This window comes from Parus major, chromosome 2 (assembly GCF_001522545.3).
Source record: "Parus major isolate Abel chromosome 2, Parus_major1.1, whole genome shotgun sequence".
NCBI classification, from domain to species: domain Eukaryota; kingdom Metazoa; phylum Chordata; class Aves; order Passeriformes; family Paridae; genus Parus; species Parus major.
Genome location: NC_031769.1, coordinates 6,517,699 through 6,543,057, shown reverse-complemented (window position 1 = coordinate 6,543,057; position 25,359 = coordinate 6,517,699). Strand labels below are relative to the sequence as shown.

At 40.9% G+C, this 25,359-nt stretch overlaps 1 long non-coding RNA gene across 1 annotated transcript; it reads right to left on the bottom strand.

Moving 5' to 3' along the window:
* Nucleotides 1-737: 737 nt before the first annotated feature.
* On the bottom strand, nucleotides 738-24,131 carry LOC117245584. Its single transcript, XR_004500390.1, has 3 exons — nucleotides 23,065-24,131; nucleotides 5,467-5,684; nucleotides 738-878 (listed from the first exon to the last, which is right to left on the bottom strand). It is a non-coding gene; the product is annotated as an uncharacterized LOC117245584 (long non-coding RNA).
* Between the last annotated feature and the right edge of the window lie 1,228 nt (nucleotides 24,132-25,359).

The following is a 25,359-nucleotide window of genomic DNA, read 5'->3' as shown; positions in this document are numbered from 1 at the left end:
AAGAGAAAGTTGTGAGATGGGAGATGTTGGCAGGCTCAAGACAATGTGCAGTCTCAGAATAACAGGAAAATTATAAAAAAACAACCAAAAAAAAAAAAAAACCCAAACCAAACAAACTACTAGAACATATCAAACTGAGAAAATGAGGACAGAAAAACTGGTGAAGGCTGTGACCTAAGAAATGGTGCAAAACCATCAGCAAATTCTGCCTGATCTAGCAAACATGCAAGCAGTTCTCTGGTAAAGGTGCAGCAAGTTGTTTGAAGCTGCTTTGCCTAAGGCCAATTTCACCATCATATTTATGTATATCTTGTAACACTATTTCACAAGTCAGGTTTCATTTTTCATCTCCTTCAGGACATCAATTGCCTATTGATTTCTTCACTTCAGAATCATTGACCTCAATTTGAGCACAAAGGGGATTAAGATGGCCATCGATTCAGCAACAGTGGAATAAAGCCTGTGTTGACACACTCACACAGTGACTCAGTGAGGAGACAGGACCACCAGAACACCAGATTTGCACTGAGGACAAACACACAGAGCTGCAGCACAAACTGACAGCTGGAGCAGACAGTCAAAATGCCAGCTCCAATGGAAAGTAATTCTTTCTGTGGAATCAGAAGTTACAGTTGTTACATTCCAGTTTTCCCAAAAAACACTAAATTTCCCCTCTTTCTCCAGCTACAAGTAATCCAATTAAAGTAAGAAAAGATAAACAATATTAACTAATCTTCTCATGATTACATATCTTGGTGTGTACTTAGCTTTTCAGCCAAACTCTTCTTCCACTTTTTTAAACAAAATCCCAGTGACAATTTTCTTCAGCCATTTACACAACTTCATTAGGCAAGATGATGTTCTTCACCCTGGTATATCTGGAATCAATTTAGCAAGGCCAAGCCATTATTTTATTAATAGAAATCACTTTGGTTCCATGCATATTAAGGCTTTCCCCACTGATTCTTAACAGTTTGTGCACAATGTTTCTTTAAACATTTAAGGCTTCTGAGTCAGATACAAACTTTCTTCAGCTCTGCTTTACACATTTTCATAGAAACTCATTCTTGCTATCGCTCCTTCTTGCTGTCTCAAAAATCTGTGGTTTTTTACACTCATTAATCAAACTGTGACAGGAGCTTAAAGCAGGCTTAAAGAGAAGCAAAGGTCTGAGCATATGAACTGAGCAAAGTTTGAGCAGAGATGTGACACTGGCCACATCAGTGTGGTTTAACAGAGAGGTTTAACAGAGGCTGCTCACACTCAGGGGACGGTCTTGTGCTTGCCTGTAACAAAAAACCTTTCCAATATCTTCCTTTTTAGCTGATTAAAGTTGTCATAACGCAACGCTCACAGACAAAACCCTTCACACCTTGGGGGTTTAGCTGGATTTATAAGAGCTCAATTCCTTCCATCACATTCAGCAAATGAGGATTGAGTTAACATCAAGCTGAAACCAGGATTAACACAGACCTCAGGATCAGCTCTGGATTGCCCCACCTTTGTTTCTGTTGGTGTTAATATAGAAATACATTAAATGTTATTATGAACTAAAGCCTGCTACAGTCAGACCATATTCTGAAGAAAGTTACTACCTGGGAACACCTGCATTAGTGTTTATTGTTCTATTAGGAGATAATGAGACATTTAATTCAAAATCCTCTCATTGATCTGAATGTCACATGTAATTTAAACTTGACTCATAATAAAAGAAAGTACAGTTGCATTTAATACATAATCCATTACATCACAATATTCTATAATCTATGGCTGATCTCTCATTGTTATTATCAGTACCATAGGAAGTATCCACTACAGTAATATTTAAGCTTAAAAAATAAACTAAAAACAAGTAAAAAAAATATTATTTCTGTCCTAAACTTTCTGTTCTCCATCTCAAGATAAAAGAACAATGTTCTCTCAGTAATAAGGACTAAACAAAAATGCTAAGGAGATTGGAAGAAAGCCTTTATAACAAGTCATCTTAAAATAATTAAAATATTTCTGCAGATATTTACTCTTGCCACATTAAAGAGGCCTTCCTCACACACATCTGAAGTACAGTGGGCAAAAACTATCAAAAGTGCAAGGAGATGAAAGCTTGTTGTATCTGCTAGGATGTCAGGCTGAAAAAAACAATACTTTTAATAACTTTTAATAACAACAAATACATTGGTCAGGGTGAAAAAATGCTACTAAGAGAAGCATTAATTATTTGCTTTAGTCCCATTTAACTCAGCAGGAGTCACCCAGGGAATACACTTTATGAAATGCACTGTATTTTCCTCAGTGAGGATGGTCTGATAAACCCCAGCTAAGTGCCTGCCATCACATGAGGATTTCACATTAGGTACCTAGAGAAGAGGATTTTTGACCTCAAACTGAAATCAATGTCTCAGTTGGTGCTATCAAACTACCCACTCTGCTCTCATCCACATCATCCCTCAGCCAGCACTGGGAAAAAAGCAAAGGGGCAGACCCAGAGCTGTGTTCTGGACAATTCAGCCTTCCCTCTGTGGGAATCAATAGCACAACATCCCTGACAGGAATAAACCTCCAGAGTCTCCAAGTTTGCTCTGAACTCCAGAAATCCTTAAAACACACATACATACATTTAAAAAAAAAACAAAACCAAACAAAGAAACAAAACCCAGAAATTAGTTCTTGGCATTCCCAAGAGATTTACAATCTGTAAATGTGTAAATGGTGTGTAAATTTACATACCCCATGCTCCAACAGCAGGTAATGGGAAGAAAAAAGGGGGAAGCTCTTTTTCTACAAAATTGTCCAATTCTGTAGAATTGGATAATTCCTCATTAAATTTAAAGCATAAACTAAAAAATAAGGGTTCAGCTTCCCACTTAAGGTGTCTGAAATGTGATTTGCTCCCAGTAAATACTCCTGAATCCAGTGAGGAAATGTCATGCAACAGTAAGGAAACTCTGGTGGTCATAAATGAATCCAATTCAGAAAACTAAGTTGTTGCTATGACTTTACATGTTCAGGCCAACTCTGAGAATGCTCTTTGAATTTTTCTATGGGCACAAATATGATTTAGGTAAGTTATACTCCCCTGAAGTATAACTCAGAAGCAGTATGGTGATTTGAACAGTGATAACCTTTAATCTTGCAATAGATTTAGTTTTGCTCTTAAAACGTAGTGCTTATTACTCAAAAGATGTTTAATACATACAAAGAACTAAAAATTTATAATATACTCCTTTATTGCAAGTAGTATAACCCATTATTTTCTTCTGATAAAAGACTATCAGACATAAGCACTTGTAAGACACTCGATAAATACTTCAAACACTTTCTCCCTCTAGTGTTACCTCATTCATTGAAATAATCTAATGAGCTCTTTACCTCTTCAGCATCAGCCTTTTGATTGGCAAGACCTGTGCATCACTGCACCCCAGGTGCTTTGTCTGTGCACCTGCATCCACTGATTTGTCCAAAATGGAGAGAGATGCATCTCACAGTCTCCAAGGCAGCTTTACAGCCAGCTACCTTGACCTGCCCGAGCAATTTCCACCGGCATCCCCAGTGCAGGTGCCATGGCCACCACTGTGTGTCCCCAGGCAGGAGCAGGGTGATCAGTGTCACATCCACCCCCTTTGGCACAGGAGCATTGCTAAAGGCAGTCACTGACACTGCCTGAAACCAAAAGGTTTTCAGCTTACCAGCTCTCTCTCTCTCTGGCAAAACCTATGCTAAGGTCCCATTTATCAAAGTCCCCTGAAAAGCAAAGGAGGATAAACAGAGTTTTCCATGCAGCTGTTTAAAAAGAAAAAAAAAAATTAAAAAATAAACTGAATTCATTATCAATAAATCCTGTCCAAGTCTCTTCCTACTTTTACTACACGAAGCAGTGATTACCATGGATGAGCACAAGGCAGAGAGCCCCAGACTGTTTCTCCAGCACTGATTGACTGTCCTGTATCCATGACCAGATGTTAACAGCACATGGAGAAAACCACTGGAGCATGAGTCCTCAGGCCACAGTTCTCCTTTTTTCCAGTACTCCCCCTTTACTCAAATTAGAAGGGCTCAAAATACCATAGATGATGTTCACACCACATCTTTCTGACCTTTCCCCCCTATTTTTCTAGCTAGAACATTTCAGGGCTTGATTTGCTGTAGAGATTTGTAACTTGCACCTGCATTCTTAAAATAAATATTTGTGTTTATCCCCTCTTTCATTTCTCAGCATCTCTAATTGACATTTCCTTGTAAATACTGAGCACTACATTAATTCTATGACTTTCTGAGTCTTCATGGAGCTCTAATGATCAGAAACATCCCATTCTCCTAGTGCCTTAACAGCACTTCTTGTTTCAACCACCCTTGTTCTATAAGTGGGACAGACCTATAACCATCTAATAATATATGTGAGCATGCAGATCCTTTTCTTCCTCTCAGATTTTGCAATCTTTTCTGGTATCTGTAGAGCAGAAATGCAAAAATATTTCCCTAAATGCAGATCTGCAGATACAGTGCTGTGATGTTGACTTTTCTCTGTTTACTCTTTCCAGTATTAACTGCTAGGTAAAGAAGTCAACCAAGAGAGTTATCCAGCTCTGTGTAAAATAAACACCCACACTCACCCACCTCTCTGTTCTACTCAAGTTACTCAGAGCTGGAGTAGCAAACACACAAGATTAATGTTTCTTGTAAACACAACATCTTGAAACAAATCCTGAGTTTAAATAGCTAAATCCCATGGAACAGTACAGTTAATTCACTAATTTATGAAGAGAATGATGACACCATTGTTTTCAGAAAAAATGTACTAGTGATCAGAGCAAATAAAAGCAGAATGTTCTTTCAGTAGATTTTTTTTTTCACCTGCTCTTGCATGTGGTATCAATCAAATAATGTATTCATACTTCTGGTATGGCTGATAAACTATTTTTGTTTGTCTCTCTTGACAATTTAGCAAAAGAAGATATAATTGTGATACGGTTCAAAGCAAGATCATCTCTTAGATGTCATTTCTCAGCTGAAAAGCTTCAACTCATCCTTCTGGAGTTAGAAGACTTATAAATCTGGAGTTAGGAAGAGGTTAGCAAAAGGCTCATTTCTGATGAATGCAACATTTTCTCTTGCAATGTATATACTGCTGATGTTAACCGTATTCTGGTTTTATTTTTCTTGATTTAATGTACAATTTTAGTAAGCGCTGGGACAGAAAATTTCTGCAGTGTTTATATGGGCAACAGTAGGAATCCTTCCACCAACTTCACCAAGTTATTTTCCACTTGTCCATCCTCATCTAATCTATTTATTACAAGTACACATTTTATTTCTGAGAGAAGTACTGCAGCTTACCTGCTGGTGACCAACTTGCAGTTCATCTCAGTTTCCAAGAAGCTTCCCTGACTAGAAGCCTAACACCCAGGTATTTTATTACATTCAGAAGTATTTTTAGCAATAAACCACTTAGTAGTTCTGAGAATTTCTCACCTGTGGCATTTCCTTCCTAAGAAACCTTTGGTGGCATCAGGAGATGGAAACACCTGTGGATCTGGGAAGCTCAGGAGAATCTCCCATTAGATTGCATCCATTGCTGACATTCAATTTGCATTTAACATTCCTGAAGTAGCAATTATGCCTTGCCAGGCAGGGAAAACTGTTGATTCCTCCTTCAGTGTCCACCTCTTCAGATGACACCTGCATGTGACCTAAAATTATTAAATGCGTTGGAGGCAGCAAAACAAGATTACTGATACTTTTCAAATAAAACTAAAATTATAAGATGTACAAACAACAAAGGATACAGCATAGGTGACTATCAGGAAGGAGTTACTGATCTGACAATTTTATCACATATAGAAAGTTGGACCTAGGGATGACTGAAAAATACCCCTAAGACACTTTAGTGCTCCGTATCAAGTTCACCATTTTAGATTCTAGGCAAAATTATTCATTCATGCATTTTCTTTAAAGAAAAATGGATCATAAACTTCACTAGAAATTTCAAACTGATGAAATTTTAGTCACTACTGACATGTTGGGGAAGAAAAAAAAATCAACTGTGAGACAATTTCTTAGAGTATCTTCAGTCTGGCCAGAAAAGAAGATTAGTGCATAAATATTACCACATGCACACTCTCTTTTACTTTACAAAAATTATTTCAGCCTTGGACTGAGTGCCTGTGGTGAGCACCAATCCCAGGGTGCCTGGGAAGCTCTAAGCCGACACAGAGGAAGCACAGGCAGATGAAGTCAAATCAGTGGATTATTTATGTATTTACACATGGTTGCATTAGAGCCTTAAAGGGCTTATGACCAACACCAGAGGTGTTACCATCCCATCAGCAAGGCAAGACATAAGCCCTGAAAGAAGGAAAAGCTTTGCATTTTCCTAAATGAGCAGAGAGGTGATTTTCCATGGATCACTGAGGGAAGCAATAATTGCCTTAAGGCTTATTGCAGTTTAGGCAGGCAGAGTTTCTCAGTTACTCAGGGTGGATCATCAAGAGGCAGCATGCAAATGGGGCAGATGTTAAAAATTTCTACAGCATTTGACAGCAAAACAGTTGAAACACTTGGTTGCCAAGGTCTTTGGAGGAGACAGAAAATGACAGGGCCACAGGAGGGATAGAAGTGTCCTTTAGCATTACCCACAGTCACTCATATGAACACCACAAGAACAAAGCTAAGGTGGATTGTGAACCTTGGAGAACACAAAGGTAACAGGATGCATCTTCACAGTTTTGTGTCAAAATCTATCAGCTCTTCCTCCATATACATTATACATGTATTTAAACCATTTCCAACCAAAAAAACCCCAATACATGAAATGGCTGAAAAAAGCTTATTCTTTCTTTGCTGCCACTAATACTTGAAATCAGGGATATACAAAAATGTCCCCCAAAACTGCTTGGTTTTTGTGCTTCAAAAGAAAACAATCCATCTGCCAGGCAGCAGTGAAACTTCATTTAGAATAGTTGCAGGTGTAAAAAGGTTACTGCAATCAAATAAATGGCTGAGACTTCAAGAATGCAACCTCATTTGGAGCTGCTATTTTTAATATGTCTAATGTTCAAAGGAAAACAAGAATAAATATTTGCTTCCAGTTGGATGCTTCATTCTCATACAGTGTCACTCAGCAGAGTACCCTGAGAGAAGCATCCTTTGATCTGGAAGTTTATGTAACTTCACTTTTCAGTCACTTGTCATGTGCCAGGGGAATTTCAAAATTACAGGAAATCTGTTTTTCAGCACTGAGCACAGCAAAATGTTCAGGCACATCCAGACAGATAATTACATGTATATCGAAAGGAGCTCAAATATTTTCCAAAAAATTACCTCTTTCTATAGGGACAAGGTGAGGATAACATTTTCTTCACTCACAGTGGCAAAGATGAAGATAGTGGAAAGGCACTTTCGACCAAATAGTAATTATGTGCTAAAATTGCATGCTGAAAATTTCAAGATGCTGTCTTAGGAGTAGAATAGTCTCATCTGGGATGTGCTAAAATTTGTGACACAAAGGATTCAGTGAAGAGCAAAATATAACAAAAAAAAAAAATTACATAATAAATTCTTTAATCAGGTTATTTATTATTTAAAAACATCTCAGGACAAAAAAAAAAAAAAAAAAAACTAAAATTATTTAATGAGGTGGCATGAGGTGGCTCCTGAACACCCAATTTCATAGCAAATAAGATAAACTTACCCTTAACCATTTCTTTTTCTGTGAAGGAAAAAAAAGTTGTTTTTTAAGGTCCTGAACACTGAGAGGCCAAACCTTAATACAAGGCTGTATTTGAACATGTTTGTTTTTTTTTTAGAACTACATTGTACCTATTGGCTCAGTACATTGAGTACACACAATCCTCCAGAACCTTCAACATCAGCTTACTCCAATTTTTTTAAAACATGTGGAATTTATTACATCCTTTCCTATCTCTAATGTAGCCACAGGAGGAGTATTTTTCTCTGTGAAAGGATTTGGGCAGATGCAGCATCTTGCTGAATACTGATTCTGCAAAGGCTGAACTTCTATTAAAATTGTCAGTGGAAGAGATATGGATTTTTATGACTAGGTTTACGAAAACAAAATGTCTGAAATACATAAAAACTGATAACATGCAGCATTTTCACCAATGAATTGAGGCTTGTGGCAACTGACAGCACATTTCAAAGCAGCAGAAATGTTATTTGGCATAAAATACATGTGATTTACCAAGGGAAATGTTGTTTTTCTGGGAGAATGTCTAAAATAAGGCCTTTTCTCATGATCATGTTCATCATGCTCTGTTGACAAAAAGCCAGTGAGGCCCCAAAGGTCACAGGTTACATTTTGGAGGACACATCAGACCCGGATCCATCCCCTGTGCTACACACAGAGCCCACAGTGTTTCCCAAAGCCTTTGCCTCTGCCAACACAGCCTTGCTGAAGGAACTTTTTCTAAAGAAAACTTCTTTTTCCAGTGAAACTTTTCAGATAACACCAGCTCCTGCTAAAAAGCTAATCTACCTCTGCTTCTACATGCAACATTTATGGTTTGCTAGATCCACAAAATTAAGTATCCGTATTACATTTGCTCTGTGGTTTTTTCTTAATGTGCTGTTGAAAATGAGTAAAATGTACACTGAGGCATCTCTAAAAAAGCCCAGCTTAGACATAACAAAAGAGCCTTGGAATCATCTGATGGTCTCTATTTTGTGGGTTTAATTTAATTTTTTTTGCTGGAGTTGAAAGAATTCTGTCTGCAGAGCACTTGGAGGTGCAACAGTGACTGTGTTAACATCAAATTCAAACAAATCCCACGTGTATTGTTTCATCCTATGGAAATGGTCATGACTTACAGGAACAAGCATAATTATATATTTATTTTGGGTATCATTAAAGCCAGGAAGATTGTTCTGTAAGACAGATTTAGATATAAGAGCAAGCCAGAGGGAACTGAATCTATAGAGAAGCTTTGCTGGAGGATCACTGTAAATTAAATCTGTTTCAAATGCATTCAAAATAGGCTGGTAAGCAATTCTCCTAGAGAGCTTCCAAGGCTTTATATGGCTTTTGAATGATTACAGATTCTTAAAAAACACAGAATATCTGTAGAATAAAAATCCCACTATCAACTCTGGATGATGGCTTTATAGGCTTAGTGGTTATCCTACTCTTAATTATAAATAAAACCCCCTTTCTTTTTTTAGTAGAGCTCAGCTTCTGTATATTATCCACATTACTGGAAGATGCAGTTTTGTCTAATTTGTGTCTTATGCTGAAAGAAAAACAGCAATTTTAGCTTCTAGTAAATTGTCCTGAAGGTTTTCACTGCTGCCTGGCAGACTCAGATATAAAGTGTAGCAGAAATTGAATTTAATTCCAATAATGGAATTCCAATTTTATACTGTGATGAGATTAAGAAAGCCAGGTAACATTACAGAATAAATTATGGGTATGTAAAACTACAGCATGCAAAACATTAGGCCACTATTTTATTACTCAATTACATATTAATATGGAATTAAAAGACATCATGGTGCGATTTTATTGCTAACCACATCTGTTTGCATTTTTTTTATAACCAACCACTGAGTCCTTTTATAAGAAATTTCCTTCTTAAAGCCTGATTACCATGCCAAGAGGAAATCTTTTAAAATTCAACAATCAAAAAGGCTAATCAAAAATGTTTAATAAAGGCCTTCTACAGGAAAATGGTGTTCATTCAAAGCGTTCTCTTAGGATAATTTCAAACTTTAAATGAAAAGCCTAAACCACTATGAATTAAAAGGGGGATGAGGGTGGGAAGAAAGAGAGAAATACCATAAATACAGGTTCTAATGTGGTTCAGCAGTTTCTAGTGCAGATTTTGGTGCTGCTTTTTCTGTCCTGGTACTTGGGCCAGATCCCAGACTTGGCTGCCCATCTCCTACATCTTCAAGGTGATTCAGCTCAAGAACACAACTCACCCAGCCCAGCCCCACAGAAAGTGTTTACAACTCCCCTCCAGTACAATTCCTAAGTGCCACAGCTTTCTTCATTTACTTTTTCCCATTTTCAGCCAAAGAACAGGGAAGGTGAGAGCAGGTGGATTTGTTCCAGTTAGTATGGACAGGGCACATGTGGAAAAACTCCCAGTCATGTCTAACTCATGCTGGTTGGGTCTGCATTAGGGTATTCTGTTTGGTTCAAAGCAGTAAGGAGGTTCTCAAGTGAATCCCCCTTATTTTGGTCACAGTGTTGGCATGTATGAAATAAATCTCCTCTGGAGGAAACTACAACAGAAGCTCTTCCCCAGGTGTTCACCAAAAGCAGTACAAATCCCACTCCCAAATGGGGTGTGGGGTTACGAACCAAGGGCTGCTCCTTGGAACACTTTCAAATTACTCATCAAGTGGGAAAACTCACTCCAGAGCAACAGGTTAAGTTTGGTTTGAAATAAAATCTATCATAATATGAGGCTAAAGGGGGTACTCAGCATCAGCTCCTCTGAAGGGACTTTCCTAACACAAACACAGCCAATTCTGTCAAATTCAGGCAATTAATTTCCAGGCCAATGTGCAGCAGCACAGGTGTGTGCAGAAAGAGCTATGGCTCTTTCGACTCAGGGAGCCAAAGCTCCCTGGTGCTCAAATAAATTTGAGTATCTCCATCTAGTGCTTTTATTGGGTGTTCAGACCGGTGCATACACACTGGAATAAATGCTGCCCAGAGCTCTGTGGCAATCAGCCCGTCCTCTTTTTGTCAGTGCTAAGCATCAACCTGGGTACGAGACAAAATCCCAGCACAAAAGCAAAACAATCTGCTTTCTCATTTTAAAGGATAAGAACAGCATCACTGCAGCCTCATGCAGTCATTTAAATGTTTTTCCCCACTAGATGAACCTCATGAGACAAATATCTAATTTTCTCAGAGCTCCCAGAGAGGCAGCAGTCATAAAAATCCACGTTTCAGCATCCTGCACACGGCACAGACAATGTCAAACAGAGCAGATGTCACCATGCTCTTGCATAGAAACTAGGAAGCAAACAAGTGGCCCGTGTCTTCCCTGCACCTGCCAGAAAAACAAGCAAGAGGCTCACATGGTTGGCAAACAAAATTCACTTTGCAGCTTCTGAACAGCTCTTAGTACAAATCACTGAAAAAGCGAGCCCCCATATGGAAGCTGTATAATGTTCCTAGCAGAGTTATTGCACATTAGCAGCAAGGAGAAGAAATGGCAGGGACACAGCCACAGCCTCAGCTGTGCATTTACACCAGCCCGTGACTTTGACACCTCCTCTGGCTCCAGGAGGGACCCTGTGGCTCACCCACATGCAGAAGCACCCAGAGCTGCTGTCAAACCAACCTTCCTTGTCTGTGGCTCTGCAAAAACACAGAGCAAAGACAATCCTTACAACAAGATAAAAATAGAGGGGTAGAAAGGAAAGAAAAAAAATGAAAAAAAAAAAACAACCCAAAGCTTTGAACAGTAATTCAGGAGGCACATCTTGTGAATAAAAGTGCTGAGGGAAGTGACATGCTGTTTGCTGGAGGAATGTATGTCTGGCTGGCAGCAAGTGTGAGGCACAGAAGCAAGCAAAAATGTTGAAGGAAAACCAAGGAGACAACCAAAACACAGCCCTTATGATGGGGTACAGGAGTCTTTTCCAGGGGGTGGCTGTGCTGTGTGGAAGAGGAGTTGGAATGGTACATAAGGACACAGGAGTACAAGGCAGAAGTGAGCCAAAGTGCTTCAGCAAGACAGGCAGTGGTTGCTCATTATGAACCTCACTCACCACTGTGTGCAATTCTTGGGCCAGCCCGTGATTTACTCATTATTAAATACTGCAATGTCACTCATAAAGCACAGCTGGGGACATCTTTATCAGCACATGAAGATATTCAGAACAAAGCACCAGAGACAGCTATTCCCATCTCTCCTGTCAAACCCCCAGGCACTGGCCATGGTACACCCACAGCTACAGGCTCCCATTCCCTGGAACCTTGCAGACCACCTCTTGTGCACAAGCTGTGTTCCACCCTTGCTTTTGGCTTATCAGAGTCAGTGAGGGAAGGCAACAGTGCTAAGGAGAAGCTCTTCTGTTCATCTTTCCACAAGGAGTTCCTATTCTGATTAAGGTGCTTCCCCATTATCAATATTCTCATGAGATAAACTTCCCTGGGATCTGTGCCTGGCAGGAAAAACAAATTGCAATAGCTAAGAAAGTGATAAATGCAGTGTCATAGCCTCCAGTATTAAAAATTAAGTCATGCCCTGTGATACCTACCTTGAAGTGATCTGCAACTGTTTCCTCCAGGCATTAAACAATAAGAATTAATCGAGTTACATACAAGGAAAGGGTATGGCATCCCCTCTGGTAGCTGCTTTGCTTTCTTTACTTGACCCACCTTTTACCCATTTCAATTAAGGGGTAAGCTTTTAGGACAGCAGAGCTATTTCTAAGGTAGTAACAGTGACTCAATGAGCAATATTTCTCTCCTCATGTGAATGGTAAACAGGGGACAACAAATACCTAAATTTAGTGTTTGGCCAGGCACCAAATGTTGAATCAGGAAGTGATATTCTCTCAATGCCAAATGAGAAGTGAGAAAGGCAATGAATTATTGGGTACACCTCTTTGTCTTTAATTTACATTGTCCCTTATGCTAAGGTCTCTGTAGCAGCCTGATAATAACAAAACCAGAAACAGCTGATAGTGCAGCTGAGCAAAGCAGAGCACAGAGGAACTCTGTGAGACTTAGCACCATTTGTCAATGGGCTGTTTTCAGCCTGAAACCTGCTGCAAGAGCAATCCCTGACTCTGCTGTTTTGGTAACAGCAGCATGAAGGAGAAGGTGTTGCACAGGAGGCAAGGGAAAATCAAAGTCATGCAAGCTCAAACTCATGTTCTGTAAGTGAGCACTGGATTGCACCACCTGTCTGGGCATTTCAGTGCCAGGCTGGGAGCAGCAGTTCAGGCTATAGCAGGATGTACTGACAGTAGAAAATTCAGCTGGCAATAAAAGCAGGGTCATATGTCATTGATGGATTCAACTCACCTTCTGACACAGACAGCAGGTAGTTGGGATGCAGAACAGAGACAGGTCTGGGTGGTTGCTCTCTTGTACCTTAAATGCTTGCAGCTAAGGCAGGGGATGAATCTGTTCAACAGCACCTGATCCCTTCTGATGGCCAAGCTGGGCAAAAACATCCCAGCTGGCTGGCAAGAGGGAAGCATCATTCAGCTACTTGAAGGGGGATAATTTCAATGGGAGACAACTGGGGACACACAGCCAGAGGGTTGTGTGGGAGCTGTGAATATCTCACATGGGCTGGTCACAGCTGAATGCATCAGACTGATGGAGCTGTACTCATTTACACAGACTTCTTGTTCTCACAGGAATGTATCAGAAGGGACACTCTGCAGGGGAGATGCAGGGACCAAAGGAGCAATGGGATTGTCACCAGATGCAGCAGGTGAAAATCTGAACTGCTGAGTCAATATGTGCAGCACCAGCATCTGCAGAGGTGGGAGCATCCTTGAATGTTTTTTTCTTTGTCCTTGGAATGGTATTAGCAGTGCAATTTCATTTTTATGGCAGATTCTATAATCTGAGGTAGGTGTAAGTCACACATAGCAGGGAAGGAGCAGTGGAGAGGATCAATTTCACCATGCCTCTCTCATCCCATGGCAGTAAGTGAATAATTCACAACTCTTTAATCCTCATCTCTGTCTGTTCCCAGAAGTTTTGTGTTTTCTATTAGCTCCTTAGCTCTCAACAAAATTAATATGCCTCCTACTTTGTTTGCAGTACACTCTTCATTAAATTTAGATGCTTGCCATTCATCTTGTGTGCTCTTGATGAGATGCAATAATGGAGAAGGCTGGGACCCAGGAAATTTTGTTGGATGAGGAGATGAAGACATTCCTGTGCCCTGCCTACGCACCTTCATGGAACTCCTGTTGTCTCAAGAACCCAAGAACTATCTCAAGAGCCCAAAAACTTTCCATCTGTCCACAGATGGAACTTGCTGGAGCTGAGCCATTAGCCCAGAATCCCTTTCTTCCCCATGGAAGGACCTTACAAACACAATCTGTCTTTCTTGTTGTAGCTACTCTGCCATGGTGATTGAGTCTGTACTGCTGAGCTTCCCTAGGCTATGAAGGAGCCACAGAAGGACTCTTAAAACAACTATAGCTTTTGGATGGTAGCTTTCACCCTTCCCAAACCTCCTGAAATTCTTCTTGAGATTTTCTTGTTGTTGTTATGGGGATTTACCCCTAAAGAAGCCACTTTTGACAATTATTTCCCATTTCTTACATTCCATTAAACAATTGCTTGCCATTTGCTTCACTTCAGGGGACTGGCAGAGATTTTTTATTTTAGGCTGTTCTAACATCTGTTCCACCTTGCCCAAGGAACAGTAAAGCCTGATTTAAGGTAAGACAAAATTTAGTAAAATATGCCTCCCCTTTGGACAAGATCATTCTTTTTAGACTATAAATCCAGATAATTTCATAGGAAACAGAATCAGGTAAAACATAAATTACAGTTATCCTGTTTTAAAGACTATTTTTCTTACTGCTCTCTAGAGTTCCCCAATGTAACATTTATTTCAGTTTTGCATGATATTTAGCACTCTAAAGAAGAGGAGCAGCCACTTAATGATATCAAAATATTTATGTCAGCAACATCTTCATAAACAAAAGCTATTTAACCTCTTCTAATGCATTGGTCCTTCCAATGTACAAACACAATACAAAGAACAGCACTGGAGAATCCACCAGAAAAATAAACCAAATACCTCACTACTTGATGGCCTTCAGATTTATTGAAAACAAGTCAAATATTTTCACTACAAGCTGAGTGAGGAAAGAGGCCATTTTCTGGGAAGACTGCTGCAGAATAATAAAATACCTGAAGTAAAACCCTCCACTGCATAATCTTCAGGGGGAAGAACTTGCCTATTTTTAACATTTCAGATAAATGAACAGTAAAGAAATATCTGAAGTTATCAGCTCTCCCCAGTGGCAAAACCATTCTTAACAAGGCCTTGGATGTGGGCTGGTGGGATGAACCCCATGACAAATATCCACAGCTGGGCCTCAGGACAAGCAGGTCCCCTCCTTCCCATGAGCTGTGAAGCACTGGCTGGTAGAAACTTATCCTTCAGAGCAAGTCTTTCATGCTTTTATGATGCATGTTCAAAAGCTTTGCTTGTCAAACTGCCAATTTTCTTAACAAATTTAAACATCTCATGACTTTTTGCTTCACCTTCTTTGTCTCCTTTGCTTTGTCTCCTTCTTGGGAGACTCTTTGAGGTACATATATGTCTGCACACATCCCATCTAAAAAAAGGGATATCAATATTGCACAGGCTGAACTCCAGAACCACACTGGAAAACTTGATTATTTTTGAGAAAACTGAAACATAAATTTCAATGCCTTCTCAGTTGCGAAGAAAAACCCATTTCTTCCCAACACAACACATCTGACACCAGCACAGACAGAGGGGAGCTGCCCTGCAGGATGCCAGAGAAGAAAGGCAGCAGCAGGGAAGAGAAGCTGTAAGCTCTGTCCATGGCTGGGAGTGACAAGCCAGCAGCCACAGCCAGGACTCGATTTGGAGAGTGACCTGTGCAGCCTTTAGATCCCAGCCTTCACCTTCCTCAAGGGTCCCTCTCCTGCCTCTTTCTGCTTGTGTGCAGTGTGAACTCTGATAGCACAAGAGTTTGTGTCTCTCTGTATTGCAACAAAGAGAAGAAGCAGAGTCACCACTTGTTCTCAAAGATACTTACTAAATATGCACATTTTGTGAAGCTTCTGGTAGTGTTGTAGCTTTGTATTAACCCTGAAAATACAGGACAGAGGTCTATTTAAAATTTACTGAGGGCATTATAATCTCTACAAGTCCTGTAGTGAATTTATCTTGTGCCACTGTTTGTCAGCTTGACTCTGACTAGTCACTGAAAATCTACATTACTACCTTAGGAAGCTCAGTCTCTGCCAGCTGTGCAGGGCCTCATTCATTCTGCTCAAGAAGCTATTTCAGTGGAAAAATACACTGAAGGTGCTTTTTATCAGATCAGAGACTGCAATCACTAATTCAGTCCTCTCACAAGGACGCAGAGCGCCAGACGTCTTTCTGCTTTTTTCCACAGGCCTTGATGAAGCTGGCATTATCATGCTAAATTACAGTTCAGGACTGCTGTGCATGTACAGATTTATCAGAAGAAAGCTATTAAATGGCTTCACTACGGTGCCAATTATGCAGTCCCCAACACATAATTAAGTAAGGCCCCAAAGTATGTATTTTAATCAATCCCTGTTCAGCAAAGCACTTATGTGCTGGTGCTTTACTTCAACACTCATCTAGCAAGCACATGGGTCCTTTTGTGAACAATTTAAAAACATGGGAGCAGTAAGAACTTCACCAGTGCTACTGGGCCAGGCCCTGCTGGGATAAGGCACTGTATTATCTGGATAATGGTTTATGTTTTCAAAGCATCTCTATAAATTAGAACCCAAGACCAGTTTCTAGATGGACCTCAGCATGGAGCTCTAACTGGGGTAAGTTAAGGACAAAAATGCCCGAGTTCTGGAGGAATTATAATTCTTTACTACATGGTATGCAGTTGGACAAAACTTGCAGACTTTAGGCAGCAGAAATCTTCTTACAGGCCTGTAGAGCTCAGATTGATCCTGTCTGACCTGAGCTGGCTCCAGGTAAGCTGTGCTGCCTGAACAACTCACCCAGGACTTGTCTGCAGTGAGTGGAAAGCACATGGAGATGCCAAGGATGAGAGGAAATGGCCTCAGGTTGCACCAGAGGAGGTTTGGGGTTGGATATTAGGAAAAAATATCTTCACTGTAAGGGTTGCCAAGCATTGGACCAGGCTTCCCAGAGATGTGTTGGAATCATCATGATTGGAAGTGTTCATAAAACACATGAATGTGACACCTGGAGATGGTTTTGTGGTGAATATGGTGGTGCTGGCTTAGCAGGGGTCTTTTCCAGCCTTACTGATTCTATCAATCCATCCCATGTGGAGATTTCCAATAAGGGCAGGATGAATCATGCTCTGTTATCCGTTGTTTTTGTCAGAAAAACCCACACAAGTAGTTTAGATTAAACTACTTTCATCTGACCAAATTCAAGTGTCCACACAAGCTACCTCTCTGTACTAGTGAGTATATCGATGTTGCACACTAACTAGACACAAGCTACACACCTGAGCTGAAATAACTCATGCCCTAAACACACTCATTTCTCTCCAGCCCAGCCCACACTGACCAGCTCAGCTGCAGACAGGGGACTACATCCAGCCCCACAAATGTGAGGGCCAGCATGTGTTATCACAGTGTTATCACTGACTCTCTCTGCAGCAGTGTGTGTCATGGGAGCCTGGTGACACCCTGAACACCCCACAATTAACACCAACATGACCTGTGGTGAGCCCCTCCCTCTCTCACATCTCCTTTGGGTGCAGGAGATCTCCTTCCACCTGCCAGACAAAGCAATAAAAACAGGTGGTCAAGGCCAGTCGTTTACACACATCATGGGCTTTCTTAACAAACAGAGGCAGCTCCATTCGACTGCTCCCACTTTCAGCTGGCATCAGGCATGGATCATTTCAGAGCAAAGTGGTGCATCTACCCAAAAAAACAAAGAAACTATGAAAAATGCACATTGACTTAGAAGTCGCTATGCAGCCTGAGCTACAGCAGTGAGAGCCTCTCTGTAATCCATTACAGCTGTGCAAAATGTAATAAAACTACTACAAGGTGCTCTAATTCCATTTACTAATAATCATAAAAGTATTTGAGATGCGTCTGATGAACCATTTACAAGATGCATTTTTCAAAGATGATTTGTAGGCCAAAGAAAAGCCTTTAATACCATATAAATTAGATTTTATGTACAACAATATTTAAAACCATGGCAAAGGAGGTGTTTTGTTGTTTTATAGTCACTGTTCAGTCTTCAAAGAATAATTTCTTTGAAGAAAATGCTTGCCTTCTGCATTCTTCCCAATGAATCATAGAGCAAGAGTAATATCATAATTTATCTTTTTTTTATCTGCAGATGCCATTGTGTTCAGCGTAGCTCTACCCAGTTAATCTGCACAGCTTCTGATGAATTGCATTTACTAAAACACACAGAATTATTTTTCACTTAACCAACATCCTGAGCAGCTCCACTGACAAATCAACTCTTACAACATACAAACACACAAATGTTTTCCTTTTCTCAGAAACAGGGGCTGGGTGTGCCAGAGAAATACATGGAGAAATAAATCAACCACTGACTGATCTGCTGAAGCATTGATGTCAGCTAGTTTGATGGGTTGAAAGTGACTGCCATATTTTTATTTCTGTCTTACAATCAGCTTTTTCCATCACTAGCCACTTGTGTGGCATCTCAAAGAAAAGGGCTGGTCTCACTCCAAAGCCAGATGCACGTGGGGGATTTCTTTCAACGTTTGCTTCATGCCATCTCTCATCAGTCAGTCCTGCAAAGAAATTCTCCTTATAGGTATGATTTCCTTCACTCCCATTTCCTCTGGGAGAGCAGAGATTCCTGCTGGCCCCTGTGAACATCAGGCTGATGTTACACTGAATTTTTCCATTATGCTGCAAAGTGAAATAGTGCAATCTCCTTGCACTGGCATGGCCTTACAGAGGAAAGCAGACATCGAGCATTCTCTCACACCCATGCCAGCCCGACTCCAAGCTTGCCTTAATCTCCTCTCCTCCAGACCACAGCCATCCAAACCAGGATCAAATCTTCTTCTCCCATACACATTTTGCACCTATTTTCCTTTTGAAAAGCTGGGCTAGGAACACTTGCCCTCACCCCTCACTATTCCATGTGATTTAAATATTGAGTCACAAAGATGTCAAGTTTTTCATTTGTCCACTAGAGTAAAACACATTTGCAAAAGACAATCTATAAAACACAGTGCAATAGAAAATCAGTCTCTCCACAGGATTTCAGAGCCTTTTCATCAAACCACAATGTCACCATCAAAAGTCTCACAGAAGCAGCAGTGCTGGCTAAAGTGGTACGTGGGGTTCGTTAAAAGCAGCACAGTCTCACACAAAATGCCTCTGCCAACTTCATTCAAACTTCCCCCACCTACAGCTTGTGCTTGTGAAAGAAAAATGAATAAGAGAAGAAAGCTGGAAATGTGCACAGTACTAGGCTGCCATATATTTTTTTAAGTATGTACCAAGTCCTATATTGTCATCAGCTTTTATTCCCCTTTTTACCCATTGGTGGGTAAAAAGCAAATGCCTCATTTCCAAAAGCGTCCCTCATTTTTTTTGCAGGGGCAAAGGGAATCTCTGAGGGCAGCTCTACACACTAAAAGTGCTGGGATGAAAAAAAATTTTGACAACCATCCCCACCTGCCCTTCCTCACCAAAGAAATGTTTGGAGAAGGTGGAAAGAAAAAAAAAAGACAAATCAATAATTTTGCATTTTTTGCATTTAGAAAAAAGTCTTAATTTACTTGCTCATTTCTTAAATATAAATTTATAAAAGTCACAGTCTTCCTTTAAAGTTCATACAGAAAAAAAAAAATTACCATGGGAAAAAACTCCTTCCAACCATGCTGTTGCACAGATATGTTACTGTCTCTGGTGTAAGGATTTGCCTCTGCAGTAAATTTTGATCACTACAATGCCCCATGTAATTCTCAGTTACTTACAGTTATACAGCACACAGACAGTTCTACTCAAGTGTAACACAGACTTTTGGGCTTTTTTTTTCCAGCTCAGCTTATCATTTTAACCAGTATAAGTTGGGCTGAAGAAAAATATTTCCACTGCAACAGAGGATTTATATTTTCATGGTTACGTTTTCATGATTCCTAAGTCTTAGCCACACTCCTGGAGATCAGCTCTGCTGGGTACTGAATAATCACCATTCCCAGGAGAGTCTGGGTAACACTACAGGACTAAATCCAAGGCAACTAGACAGGCTCAGTAGAGCTCAACAGACTCAGTGCCCACTTTCCTGCATGTCAGACATCAAATATGCATTTGCACCATTCAAATCTCAGCCCACCACTTTCCCCTCCCCACATCCACTGCCTGCCCTGCACTGCCCACCTCTGTGGGCCAGCAGTGGATGAGCAGAGCAAATGGTGCTCCTGATTTCCCTATTTCTTTATGAACTGTTATATTTGGAGCAAGGATTCAAATACACACAGGAAACTCACTCGTATTTCACTGCAGTCACAGCAGCTGCTCTGGTGGGACTTAGTCCTCAAACCTGAGCAAGGGAAACTCCTACTTGGGAAATTCCACCTACTCCCACGCCACAGAGATCCAAACAAATTATTCACAGGCAGTGCTGGAACAACAGCCAACATTGACTACCAGCTAAGCCTTCAGGGAAGATTTTTGGCTGGTTGGGCTCCACACACTACAAGCTATATTAATAGGAAAAGGCAGCAGGAGAAAGATTTCCATCTACCCCACTTTGACGTTACCTCTGTGGCTGTCAGTACACCTCCCATGGCTTTCACTTTCCAGGCAACAGAAACACAAAAAGAGGCACAAATCCTGCACTTTTGACTCACACCTAACATAAAATCTTAGGAGCCACACACCTTTACCTGGCAGCTGACCTCTGCACTCATGCTCTCAGCAGTCAGTGTGTCCTAGCACAACAGAGAACACACTGTACAGCTTGAGCTGAAAGGAACAAATAAACTCTTTTTCCATAATCAGAATTATCAACAGACATCTAGAGCATCCATCTCAAATCTCCCAGCACAGACCCCACTTTGCACTACAATTTGGTGTGAGCAACAAGACACTTAAACTGAGAGATGAAAATCAAGGCTGGGAGGCAGCTGCCACTTAGACCAAACCAACGGGGAAAACTAAACTGCTGCAGGTGGTTTTGACTCCTACAGGTGTAAAGCATATGCTAGAAAATTGAGTGAGTTTTTACAGTCTGAGCTGAAGCATTGAAAGTTTATATTTTACCTAATTTGTTGTATAATTACAAATGTGCCAGTTTAATTTGGCTTAAGTGTATTTCTGTAGGAATTAGTGTTTTTCTTCATTTGGCATGTGCTCCCAATGCAGAACTTCTGACAGCCAAGATGCCCAAAAGTTTGACTTCAAATCTTCAGAGTTTGTGAAAACAGAGGAAAGGAAACCCAGAACTTCCTATGGGAAGTTGCTCAGAGGGGAGATGTTTCAGCTATTGTTTTCTGCATCCTTTTTTATCAATCAGTCAGGAAAAATTCAAATTCCTCCTTAAAACCATAGGATACATTTTGAGCTTTACACCTTCAGAGAGGTGCTAGCAGTGAGTGCTGAAGTGTCATGTGTGGTGTGATACATCCCAGACAGGCCATTCACAGCCAGGATTTAGAATTTAGACTGCCAGCAGCCACATGCAGAATAACCTTTTCAGGTTATTTCAGCTACCCAGTTTCATCCAGTCAGGGAAGATAAAATAACATGACTGATGTGGATACTCAAACAGCTGTCACACCATGTGTGTACCAGTAGAAAATTCACTGATTGTGTCCTCATGCACTATTTTTTTTATTTTTTCTGCTAGAGACAACAGTTTCTAAAAGAGATAGAAGAAGGCAAAATGAACCACTGTTCTTAACAGAATGGGGCTTCGAAGTTTTGGCTGGTTTTAAACCCAGTTGAAATACCTGGTTTTTTGTCTAGGGAATATAGGATAACAGAGGCAGCAGAGTTTTAAAGATGGTACTTAATTTCTTCCCTTTTCCCAAGGCACAACTGATTCATGTAACTTGAACACGCACATCCTCCCCATGACAAGCAATGCAAACGTGACAGCATCTCCAAAAGAAGTGAGATTCTTGAGGCATGAAGAAGACATCCCCCAGAGGAATACCACAAACCAGGCTGAGCTCTGCAGCCAAACTCCCAGGAAGGGAACTCCCACACCCGTTTCCATTCTACCAGCCCCGCTCGGATCCCAGGCAGATGTAAAGCCATCCGGAGCAGGCTGCAGGACCAAGATGCTGTTTACATGGAAAACCTGTCACCGTGAGACAATTTCATCTGCAGCTGTTAACTCAATCTCACTAGAGAGAAGAGGTCCTGCCAGCAAACGTGGGCTCAGCCTGTAGAAGGCAGGACTGCTGCATTTCCAGTGCCACTCCCCACCCTTGAATGCCAGAGCTAATGTTTCTAGCAAATTACCTTCCAAATGTTGCAGCACGACATGCTTTATAGGAACTAATGAATCACACAGTAAAAACTAATTGCAACCTACACACTGTTGCGAACTGAGTTTTGCAACATAAAAGCAATCAGCCAGCAATTAAAATGCTAATATGGGGCTGAACCTCATATAACAGTTTGCCAAAATCTAGTGCAACACAGTGCTTCCCGGAGTATTTGGAACAGATGGAATTTAGTTAGAAGGTAGTCATTTCATCAAGTTTATAAGCCTTACCATGCTGGAGGAGGTCCCCACTATGATACATTAGATATTTCCAGTATTAGAAGTGGCAGTAAAGGATCATTATATATATTTTTTCTTCTTTTGAATGGCTTTTTCTGCTCTCATGTAAATGATTAATAAACTCTTAGCAAGTCAGAAAGGAGGGATACATACCAGATGCTGTTTCCAGACACAAACATCTTGAATTTCTTTTTGTTGTAGTATAGACGGACTCCAAATGTGGTGGCAGGCATCATCAAACCTATTTTTCTTGTTAATTATAAAAACTCCTTTTCACAGATTCACTAATGCAAGTTTGCGAATTGAATGAAGCAATTACATTTTAATTGGGTTCACCTCCCCCACATGCACTTTTTCTTCATTACATTCCTAATACTAAGACAATCAAAATACATTAATTAATTCAAATGGGGAATTATTAATTTTTAACATTATCAGCCTCAGAGAAATTACCTCTGGTCCTGAAACAAAGCTCCCAGGAAGAGCTTCTTCCATTGCATGCTAGCCTTTAAACTGTACAATCACTACTGGTAACAGCACTGAAAAAGCATGAACAAGCTCTACACTGACTCAGTAACCCCTTGGTTCTCATCCACCTGTAAAGAGAAACCAGGGAGGGAGACCAGAGCAGGCACCTGGAACTCACCTGTACATGGTGATGCCATCCAAACTCCTCTCAGCTGGACACAGAACATAAGACACTCAGAAATGTCCAAGCTCTTGCCTGCTTGGATGAAGTTGTCCTTCAGCCACAGAGAATCTTGAGTAATGAGGTCTTGGCTCTCAGGTCCTTGCAGCTCTCCAAGCACAAAAGCAAGGCAGAATCCCTGCCTGGTCTCATGACATAGTCAGACACAGATAATTAATACAAATAACAAAAAATGGACTAAAGTGTTTTCTTCTCACTCATCAGTAACTTTCATATTCTCCTTAAGTCTTCTATTCAAAAATAAAACCATTTTCAAAAATAAAGCTATTTCTCTCATGTTTCCTACAGTCCCTTTCCCCGTCCAATGCTCTTCATGAGAAGCTCTACGTGGAGTGAAGCAGTAAAATCACAGACAAAGGACTCTCTAACTATTTAAAGTTAGGGAGGGTATGTTTACTATGGCCAGGTGGCCCATGGAGTCACCTCTCAAAAACGTGTGCACCCCACCATTGCCCCTCATTCCCTGCTTATTTCCCAGTGTTACAGATACACAGGATTACGCAACAAGCCTAATATTCACTGCCTGACTCTGCCCACTTTCACCTGGTCTGGTAATGAGCTCCACACCCCTCTGTGTGTGCTCAGGTCCTCATTTAAAATGGGTCTGGGGTCCTTTCAAGGAAATCTCCCTCTTCCTCAGGCTTTGACTTTTTAACTGTGTCTCGTTGGCAGCTCTCCTGCTTCTCTTGGACTTAGCTCAGATTCCTTGCCTGGAGGTGCAGACAAGGTCCCTTTCTTTCCACAACAGTTCATCTTTCATGTCTCCTTCTGCAGCATCAGATGGTGATGGTGAGGCGAAGCTGCCTTCCCAAAAGTGCCTCCAGGGAAGAACGTGTCTGAGCAGGCTGCAATCACACTCACGCACACTCAAACTCTCTCTCTCTCACACACACACACACTCACTCACACACCACGGATAGCAGAACAGCAACAGAGAGCCAGGAAGGGTCCTTGTATGGAGTTCCTGTAGGTTTTATTGCAGCCACACACTGAAGGGATCCAGGAACAAAAAAAGTGACAGTTAGAGGGTCCAGGGATTTATATGGGTTTGAGGGGGTGGATCCAAGGGTCAGGGTCCAATAGGAACAGGGTAAAGCGGTGTGTGGGCGGGGTCAGGGGAGGGAGAGCCAGTGGGATAAGAGGGGTGGAGGATGGCAGCACACTGGGGCCAATGGGGAAACAGGGAAGGGAGAACTTTCTAGAGAAAGGACATAGAAGGTAAAAAGGGGAGGGACAGCCCACAGGCCACCTGGGTAGATATAACTGGAATACAGGGACCTGGTGGTACAAAGAATGATGGGGAAATATTTTTTTCTGTCTACTCTTACATGGGTAAAACCTTCTTTTTATGCTTTAACTTCATACATTAGAGGCCTCCTTCCACACTATCACTGTCCTTGGCTCCAGAGCCTCCACATCCTTCTATAAACACAAGACAAGTAAATGATACATAGTTCTATTCTTTACAAAGTATTAAGATAAGTGGAATGATGCATATATCCTTAGGCTATTCATTTCGTCTTGGCAATTGCTGACTACAAGCAGGAGCTGTATGGACTTGCTTTTAACCATTCCTAGTAATCATTGATCACCTACGTTGCTTTTTAAATTCTTTATATTTCTCTTACCTTAAGCTGATCTTATTCTGGTTAAAATTTTAATTTCTTAATTTTCTTAACTCAGGAGGACCACATTCCTTGATTAACAACCACTTCCTTTCCTTACCATTTTATCCTTAGCATCTCTGAACACTCACTTTCCCCATCTTGTCTCCACTCCAGCCTGAGCTCCAGAGAAATAAGCAGCTACTTCTCCCAGCTCAATCCTAGCAGTAAAACCCTATGCACACCTGCACTCCCCTTCCATGCATCCATGCTAAAAGGAAACAGGACAGAAAATGCAGCAACTGTCCAAAGGCATGCTAGATGCCTAAAATGCAGAAGATGTGTCCAAAAAAAGTAAGGAGCACCCCTCCACCTGCTCCAAAGGATGGCAAGGACCCTAAATGAGAGGAGACAGACTGGGGTTTGCTGCTGTAGCTCCACCACCACCACGTCAGGAAAGAAGGTCTCCTTCTGAGACAACTTCAAACTTATGAAATAGGAAACCTACTGTTCAGGGTGCAAAATGTGAATCACCACTAAAGAAGTGGCCTGGACTCTGAAAGAGGTCTGTCAGCAGAGTAATTGTAAGCTTTAAGCTTGATTTCCCAGATTACCACTCTGAGATAGC